Below are 9,673 nucleotides of genomic sequence, written 5' to 3'. Positions count from 1 at the left end.
TATTTGCACAACTTTTCATGATTTTCAAAAATAGCAGATCTACAAGCTCATAGTGCGGCACTCGGTGCCGTGCTATGAGCTTGTATATCTGCTATTTTTGAATAGCCAAATAAATCTTAAAGTGACACGGATGCGTTCCAGTTCTTAATGGGTTAACAGTGAGAAGGTGAAAGTGAAAGCGGTTCCATCCATTCATGGGGGACTCACAAATGATCTATACGTGTGAATAACTTATAATAATAATAGCTATCGTCCAAAAATCTCCGTTGGTCTCTTCTCCGTGGTGCATCATCTTCATCATCATCATCGTCATCATCGATCGTCGTACAGTAAAAAGTCAAGAGAGAAATCTCCGGGCAGCGTCTATGGCTACATCGTGGCGTCTTTTTTTTTGTGTGGAAGAAACGCGCAAAAAAAAGCTGTCCTCCGTCGCAACTCTCCGGACGCATGGTGGTGGTGGAGCGGGTGACAGGAAGAGAGGGCGCCAAGGAAGAGTGGGCGCTTCCATGTTAAAGGGATAGTTGACCCCCAAAATGACTTTTTTTCTATCGATTAGTCACCCCATGGAGACTTGAATTCATGGATATTCTTTTGTTTTTGTCGCATTCCTAAGCCAATGATTTGATGACCGGCAGCGGTTCTGGTAGGAGACACAGAGAGTCTCCTTTGTGTCTCCTATACCGGAACCGTTGCCTACCGGTCCTACTGGACCAATAAGTCCAAATTATTTATTTCTTAACATTTAACATTTTTGGAGCTCTTCCTGTATATTCCGGTGGAGCTTATAGCGGAAGGCTGCTTTACGCTACGCGTCAGTAGGGAGCAAACTTCTGTCTGTCGGGCTTCTTGACGCAGTTGGCCGAGGAGATCTTGGTGGTGTAGGCGGCGGCCAGCGCGGCGTGGGAGGGCGCGGGCGCTGACGGCCATGCCCACGGCGGGGGCGGGGCTGGAGAGAGTCAACCAGGGGACGGACTTCATGCCCAGGAGGCCGGGAGAGCGGCATGGCGCCGTAGGGCGTGCCATGCAGCATGTGCGCCGGGGTGAGGGCGCCCATGGCGGCGGCGTGCAGGTGGGTGGGCGTCGGGGAGGCGGCCGGGGAGGCGGCCTGATGCGTGAAGGCCATGTTGAGGTCCATGTGCTGCTGGCCCGACATGCTGGCGGCGGCCTGGGCCGTGGATTTGGCCGTCTCTAAGCTGCAGAGTCGTGGGAAGAAGTACACAGATAGTTTTTTTACTTGAAGGGATATTTCATTTTCCAAAAAAAAATCTGGTCATTTTATCAGGCTATTGGGAGCACCCCGGACAGTTTTTAAGTTGCTTGATTCAGTATTTAGATATTTGAAATTCATTTTATCAGACACGCCCTCTTCCTATACAAACCCATTGTAACTTCAAACTCTGTTTTGTAATGGGAAGCGGCTGCAATTAATTGCATGAGAGAGGAGGTTCAAAATGTGTGCGTTTTTTTTTTTTTTTTTGCGTTGGGGGGTCCTTGGCATGAAAAAGGTTTGAGGACCACTGATATTATAGCAACATAAATCTTTTCAATAAACTGTTAGGATTTAGAAGACATTTGTAGAATCCCCCAGAAGCAAAGATTTGAGTTACATTTTTTTTGCTTTAAAAATATATATTCAAAGATTTGCACAATTATAGTTTTTTTAAATAACAGATATACAAGCTCATAGCGTGGCACTCGGTGCCGCGCTATGAGCTTGTATATCTGCTATTTTTGAATAGCCAAAGTATAAAATGACCGATGCTTGGCTTTCCCGGTCTTAATGGGTTAACCTGAGAAACACCCGAGAAGGAGTTGTAAATCACATTTTCTACAGAGCATTCAAGAAGAGTTGCCAGCGCTCCTTCTTAGATTGAACATCTGTGCTTAGCATTTTGACTCTGCACCAAGGACAGGGGGATGTGCATAAAATCTTACCATGAAACAAGTACAATAAACACAGTAAATGTCTACCAAAACAACCAAACGTCTTTGCATGTTTAGCTCACTGTCCAGAAGCCATTCAGCATACGGTCATTTACATTACTGCTGGCAATGTTCAGTTTTCTTGACCTTCCAAAAAGCCATTGGGTTCTATTCTTTTCATTATGGTATGCAAAGCAACTTGAAAACTTGCGTGAGAATAGGTAATCCAACACGGCAAACTTTACGTCGCCTTTACTTTTGTGGTTATTGTAGGAAAGTTTTTTTTTTTTTTTTACGATTGAAATTCCGATATCCATGACTTCACCATGGTGATCTGAATATTAACTGTAGAACAAATCACACGTTTGAACTACAATATTGGTGAAATATGGTAATTATTTATATTTATATGAGTACATAGCACTGACAAAGGTCCTAGGACCAAAAGTTTTCTTCTTTTTTGCACCTCTCACTTTGAGCACAGAGCACTTTATGAGCATGTTAAAATAACATATATACTATTTTCTTAGTCTCTGTCTAGGACTTAATAGTTTATGCAGAGAGCCAGTCTTTTTCTGCCAGTTTTCCTTTATGTTTTTGAGACCACCGCACCTGCAGCCAACTCTGAACAAAGGACAAAGAAGGGTGCAACAGTTTACCATATACAGTACTTTATAAATAGTTTTTTGGAAATCTCTATGGGGAAAATGAATGGGCTTCCTGTCTGTGGCACCACAACATGTCTGCCACTGCTATGCCCAATAGTCCTATACAGTAAACAGAATTGAAACAGTAATCTCAGTATTTTTCTCCTATTGTTCAGCCCTGTCCTCATGAGGCTTGCTCATATTCCCTGAAGTCCAATTAGTAGCAGCACCAGACCACACCTCATCATCACTTATATCATCATGCAGTGTGACTCTTTTAACCAGGCTTATTTCACATTACTTCTGGGGTCTTCTGGAATGTCAAATATTAGAAGAAAAAAATATGAAAAAATAAGAAAAAAATCTATATACTATAGTGTGTGTATGTATGTATGTATGTATGTATGTATGTATGTATGTATGTATGTATGTATGTATGTATGTATGTATGTATGTATGTATGTATGTATGTATGTATGTGTGTATGTGTGTTTGCGTTGGGGGGTCCTTGGCATGAAAAAGGACCCCCCTGGTTAGATATGTCCAAAACTGTTGCTTTTCAGGATTCAAATTCGAGAAAAAAAAGTGTTCGTACCAGGAGGTGATGAGGTACTGGGCCAGGTTGATGCTGATGGGGGTCCCTGTGATGGTGACGTGGCGGTCACTCGTGCCGTCCAGCTGGCTGCCGATCTTGATCTGTGCCCCCGACACCTGTCTGATCTCGTTGATCTTGGTGCCCTGTCTGCCGATGATGGACCCGATCAACTGGGGAGAGAGAGAGAGAAAGAGACAGAGACAGAGAGACAGAGGCCACGTTAGATTGGTATAATATGTATTGTCGCTGTCAGGTGGCAAATGTCCAAAACTGTTACTTTTCAGAACAAAGTAAAAATAACCTGTGTTCCAATGGATCCAATGTAGTTATTATTTAGTCACAAGCTCTTGTTTAATAATACTTTTCTTTGGTTCACTATTTATAAAACCCACAGACACACTTAAAACTGCACATTGCATTCTGCTACTTTTGTGTGACACTGTATAGACACTGTATAGTAGTGACGAAAATAAATGAAATATGGATATAGGTTTCTGCCCGACAGCAACAATATGGTAGTGATACATGATAATGCACTTCTACTTCACCCATTTTCAACCTTGTGTTCATGTCATTAATTGGTCCTCACTATAATGCTCATTATTATTGGCACCCCTTCTCTAAACTGGGCCTACTGTCTCTCAGAGGTGAGCTGTGGACAACCAACAACAATGCCTGGCCCAATTCCCCCCCCCCCCTCATTCGCACCACTCACGCCAAGTTTGCCGTTGACCGGTTGGACGGTGCCAGAGTTATGCCCCGACACACACACACACACACACACACACACACACACACATACACCCGCAGACACAGGTTCCGGGGATTTCTAAATAGATTATTATATATAGTATGGCACTTACAGGATTTTACAGTTCGCCAGGCTACTGTAAATTGAGGTCTGAATAAACAAGGTTTCACAGCATAGCAGACAGACAGACCTAACCTCTCAACGACATGTCTGTAGCAAAGCCCCCCCCCCACACACACACACACACACACATACATACCGAGCCTTCCAATGAATGCATCAGAGGAATGGCAGCTTTCAGTGTTCACGGCTGTAGGCTACATGACAGGGACAGCTGAGCCGGATCGCCCAAGCCGCTGCCATTGTTCCAGAGAGGATTTAAGCCTTGATTTACGCACACGTTGAAAATAGCCGATATCTACATGCTTGCAATGCAACGCGTCACAGCCATAGACTGTAAAACAAAACAAAACAAAAAGAAATGGACGGAGGTAGCCGTTGAAGTCACCCATTGGTTTCCATACAGACCCACTTTGAAGCCACTATTTCAGCAAATTCAAATAATTCTCCTGCGAAATAGTGACACCTTCTGGGTCATTCACGAGAACCGCAGCATTTTAATTAGTTCCTCAATGGCTTCATTTATTCGAAACCGGATCCTTGCCGCCTGGCTGTCGCAAGCTTGTAGATCGGCTATTTTCGTTATTATTATACTGGCACACTCCTGGCCACACTGCATGCGTGCTCCATATCCCCCGAGGAGATGTGCCCCGGTGTCACAGAGACACTGGAACAGCTTAATACACACAGTCAGCAGTATACCTCCCGTACTACTCCTCAGTGGTGAAAAAAGTACTCGAATTTCTTACTTAAAAGTATCAATACTGCAATGAAGAAGTGAAAGTCCGGAATTCAAAATGTACTTGAGTAAAAGTGCAAAAGTATTGGTATCAAAATGTACTTAAAGTACCAAAAGTAGAAAGTGCTCATTATGCATGAATGTCCCATTTCACAATTTTTCAAATGTATAAAAATCTTTTGAAAATAGCAGATCTACAAGCTCATTGTGAGCCTGTAGATCGGCTATTTTCAAATGGCCGTTCTGTATATAGGGCTGAAGTGGGTAACGTATGTTTTGTAATAATAATCAAAATCCACAAAGTAACTATAACTAAAGTTTTCAAATAATTGTAGTGGAGTAAAAAAAAGTACAATATTTTTCTCTGAGATGTAGTGGAGTAGAAGTAGTAAAAGTACGAGAGAGAGAGAGAGAGAGAGAGAGAGAGAGAGAGAGAGAGAGAGAGAGAGAGAGAGAGAGAGAGAGAGAGAGAGAGAGAGAGAGAGAGAGAGAGAGAGAGAGAGAGAGAGAGAGAGAGAGAAAATATAATGCTGACACCCTCACCAGCCCCATCCTTCATGCTGTGTACTTTGAAATGACTACCTCAGCAGTATAACGCCAACAATATATAGGCCACCTCTTTGAATATCACACACACACACACACACACACACACACACACACACACACACACACACACACACACACACACACACACACACACACACTGAGTGTGCACCATATGGCACTGTACTGTCTGTCACCCCAAGCACTGTTTAGGACAAATTATCACAAGGCGTGCATGGGCCGGCCGCAGGTATGTGGTTTATTTATTTATATACCTCTGCACACATTTAGATATGTGATGACAGTAACACACAGGTATGAGGTACTCGGTTTTGCTGAGATGAATGCCCCCCTCCCTCCTTTTGGGAAATGTAGACTGTCTGACATTTATGTTTGATAATTTCAAAATTTCATAATTTAATAAAGAAATAAAAACATTATGGTAACGATATTATTAACAATTAATTAGTAAATTAATAAGTAACGATATTCCTATTTAGTGCACATTTTGAAAATGTGTCAAAATCTTTCACTTATTTTTTTATAATTCTTTAATTCAGAAATATTTTTTTATTTGTCAAAGAAGCATAATTTGTCGCTGTCGGGTGGAAACCTTGTATGTCCAAAACCGTTCAATTTTTATGATCATTTTAACAAAAGTGGTGGAAATAGCCGATCTACAAGCGCCGCGAGGCGTCGTGAGCTTGTACATCTGCTATTTTCACTGCATTTGTGCAACACCGTTTCATGATGAACTAGGGCATTCGTTTCAAAAGTTGAAACGTGGAGATACGAGGTTTCTGCCCGACAGCAACAATATAGAGATTAAGGCAGGGGTCTTCAACGTTTTCAGGCCAAGGACCTGAAGCAGGGACCCCCTCTATATTGTATAAAATTGTGTTTCAGATAAACTTTTTCTGCTCTTTTTGCCCTCTACACCTCCTACTTTGCCAAAAATAGCCGATCTACAAGCTCACAACGCCTCGCGCTGCGGATGGGGAGCCAACCAGGGTTCAAGTGGTTAATGTAAAAAAAACATGTAAACAATGTAAAAAAAATCCTATCACACAAAGATTTCTGGCGGACCCCCTGTAGTAACTCTGAAGACCCCCTAGGGGTCCCGGACCCCCTGTTGAAAACCCCTGGATTAAGGGGTTAAGAAAATGCCCCCACCTCCTCCAAATGGAACCGTGCATACTGGAATATTTGTGTGCTGAGGTGGTGGGCATGCATGCATGCTGCAGTATGTAGCTGTTGACAGCTGGCATCCATTGACAGCTGCTGCAAAAGGCCAGAGACATGCAGCGTCCAGGGGAGATTCTTGGTCCCGGCGGCGGGCTGGGGGGGGGGGGTGGGGGGTACAGACCTTATCTGTGATCTGGAGGGGGGTCTGTTAGTGGTCATTGTCTCCAGAGTTGTTCTCTTTTTAGGCTGGCTAGTGTGTGTCCGACTCCCCCCTCCCCCCCGCCAGAATAATCTGTTGTGCCAATAATAGCCGGGCAAACCGACCAGGTCTGTGTGTGTGTGTGTGTGTGTGTGTGTGTGTGTGTGTGCGTAGCGCGTATGTGCGTGTGTGTGAGACGAATCAGACATTGTGGAACAAGCTCCTGCTTACTTCTCTGGAAAGGAATGTGAAAATGTGTGTGTGTATGTGTGTGTGCGCGCGTGCACGCTTGCACGTGCGTGTACTTGCATCACTGTAATTGTGAGGCACAAAATGTCCCCACATGTATAGTAGAATTTTAGCTGTGGGGACAATTTTCAATAAGAATTTTATACTATTTTAGACAATTTTATACTCAGCTGCTCATCGGTGCCGTGCACAAGCACGCGACGCAGTGTGAAGCTTATAGATTGGCTATTGTTGGGTTACGGTTATGGTAAACGGCAAACATAAAATCAGTCGCCATCCTAAAACGTTGGTGTCCTCACAAGTAATACAATGTGTATGTGTCTGTGTGTGTGTGTGTGTGTGTATGTGTGTGTGTGGGGGTGTGTGTGTGTGTGTGTGTGTGTGTGTGTGTGTGTGTGTGTGTGTGTGTGTGTGTGTGTGTGTGTGTGTGTGTGTGTGTGTGTGTGTGTGTGTGTGTGTGTGTGTGTGTGTGTGTGTGTGTGTGCGTGTGTTTCCACCCATGTGTCAGCCGCTCTTTATCTCGCCAGCACACACACGCATACACTTCATCACTAGCTAGCCCACACACTATATATCTGGCAGCATAACCTCTGCCACTATAGCCCTGACACCCTGCACTTTACCATGATACCCCAGGCCTACAATCTGATCCAACAGACCTACCAACCCACCCTGCACTTACCACGATACCCCACGCCTACGTAGTGTTGATTTTGTCAGCAAATTTTGATTTAGTTTTAGTCATAGTCTTTTGAATAAAATTGCATTTAGTTTTAGTCATATATTAGTCATCTGAAATGTTTTAGTTTTTGTCTAGTTTTAGTCGACTAAATATCATAAGATTATAGTCGACTAAATCTACAGTTGATTTAGTCGACTAAAATTTATTTTGGCGGTGCCTTGATGGCGTCGTAATGGCTGATTTTACACTCGGTTGCATGCTGAAAATAGCAGATCTACAAGCTCACGTTGTGAGCTTGTAGATCTGCTATTTTCAGCATGCACACCCTAGCTCAACGAAGCATAAAATTAACATTTTAGTCTAGTTTTTATTATTTTTATTTATTTAATTACTGACGAAATTGTCAGTATATTTAGTCTTAGTTTTAGTTATCGTAGCTTCGTTTTTATTTAGTTTTTATTTAGTTTTCGTCAGTGAAAAAAGGTAGTCGACCAACATTTTTCGTCATAGTTTTAGTCGACGAAATCAACACTGCTCCTATGTTACGATTCAACAGACCTACGCCCCATGGAGCTGCTACATAACCCAAATGTCCAAATTGGGTCATAAAAGCGGAACAAAAGCAGAAACGTATTGTGACTCGTCAGAATCAATCAAAACCTTTTTTTTCTCCCGAAAATATCTGATCTACAAGCTCGGTAGATCGACTGTTTTCGAGCTTTAGTTTTTGTCGCATTTCAGAGCCAATCATTTGATAATAATAAAGACCCTAATGTATCCGGTAGGAGACACAAAGGAGACTCTTTGTGTCTCCTACTACTCCTTTAAGTAGTCAATGTATGTTTTGTATTAATAATCTAAACTTTTGAGCATTTTCGAATTTGACGGCCTTAGTTAGTATTTACTTTGCAGTAACTGCTAACTTAAGCTGACAAATAATTGTCAATAATTGCAGTGGGGTAAAAAGTGCATTATTAGCCTGAAATATAAAGTACCAAAACATAAAAAAACTTGAAGTTGAATTCAAAGTACCTCAAAATTGCACTCAAGTACTTGAGTAAATGTACTTATTTACTTTCCACCACTGGTGAGAATGTTACATGTAGCCGTAAAAACGTCCATGGGTCTCTTATAAAACACTCCCAGGCCAAACTGGGCCCACCACCGCTCCAGCCAGTGTATTGTATACACACGGTATGTTTTGAATCATTTTCCCATTATGTTTTCCATTAGCGAGGAGATGCATCTAGCCGGCTTGCGTTTGGGAAGTGATTTGTTTGGGAAGTCACCGCGACTCCGAGAAATCAATAACCTTTTAGCCACTCAGATTAATGAGAGGCAAAATATGCCCGCTCTCATCTCTTTTACCGGGACCAGGCACACAGTTGCAATTAAGGAAGGCTCTGGGAGAAGAAAAAAAAACAAGTGCCGTTGACGTGCGTGATGGATGACGGCGTGGCCGAAGACAAACAATGTGATTGCAATATTTAGAGTGGTCTGCATTATACAGTACATACAGTACAGTCACTCACAGCAATAGTACTTGTTCTTTTCTTCTTTTTTTGGGTATTCTGCTTTTGTCCTTTTCTTCAAAATTGCAGTTCCATGATCATAACTTATCCAGGCCATAAGAAGTCATTGTGGCATGGCCTGAAAGAACAATTGATGTACATATATATATATATATATATATATATATATACACAACTACTTCTGTATTATAGAAATAGATCAAGATTAGTCTCACGTAGCCATGCGATCCGGCATCTGGGGAGAAAACCTCCACTAACAAAACCTACTCCCACTGCTTTGGAAACCAAGCCTGATATACGGTATGTGTATGTGTATGTGTATGTGTATGTGTATGTGTGTGTATATGTATTTACATATATATATGTGTGTGTGTGTGTGTGTGTGTGTGTGTGTGTGTGTGTGTGTGTGTGTGTGTGTGTGTGTGTGTGTATATGTATGTACATATATATATGTGTGTGTGTGTGTGTGTGTGTGTGTGTGTGTGTGTGTGTGTGTGTGTGTGTG

General features: G+C 42.4%; 1 pseudogene across 1 annotated transcript in view; it reads right to left on the bottom strand.

Annotated features, from left to right (window-relative positions):
- Window positions 1-812: 812 nt before the first annotated feature.
- The window catches only part of LOC308097466 (poly(rC)-binding protein 4-like), a 55,621-nt pseudogene continuing 46,760 nt past the window's right edge, over window positions 813-9,673 (bottom strand). Inside the window, exons 12-13 of the transcript XR_013935125.1 lie at window positions 3,166-3,335; window positions 813-1,193 (exon numbers count right to left, since the gene is read on the bottom strand). The product of XR_013935125.1 is annotated as a poly(rC)-binding protein 4-like (transcript). The remainder of the gene's footprint in view (window positions 1,194-3,165; window positions 3,336-9,673) is intronic.

Source organism: Gymnoscopelus braueri (assembly GCF_963280865.1).
Source record: "Gymnoscopelus braueri genome assembly, chromosome: 12".
NCBI classification, from domain to species: Eukaryota; Metazoa; Chordata; class Actinopteri; order Myctophiformes; family Myctophidae; genus Gymnoscopelus; species Gymnoscopelus braueri.
The sequence above is the reverse complement of the archived record's forward strand: the minus strand, read 5'-3'. Positions and strand labels throughout refer to the sequence as shown.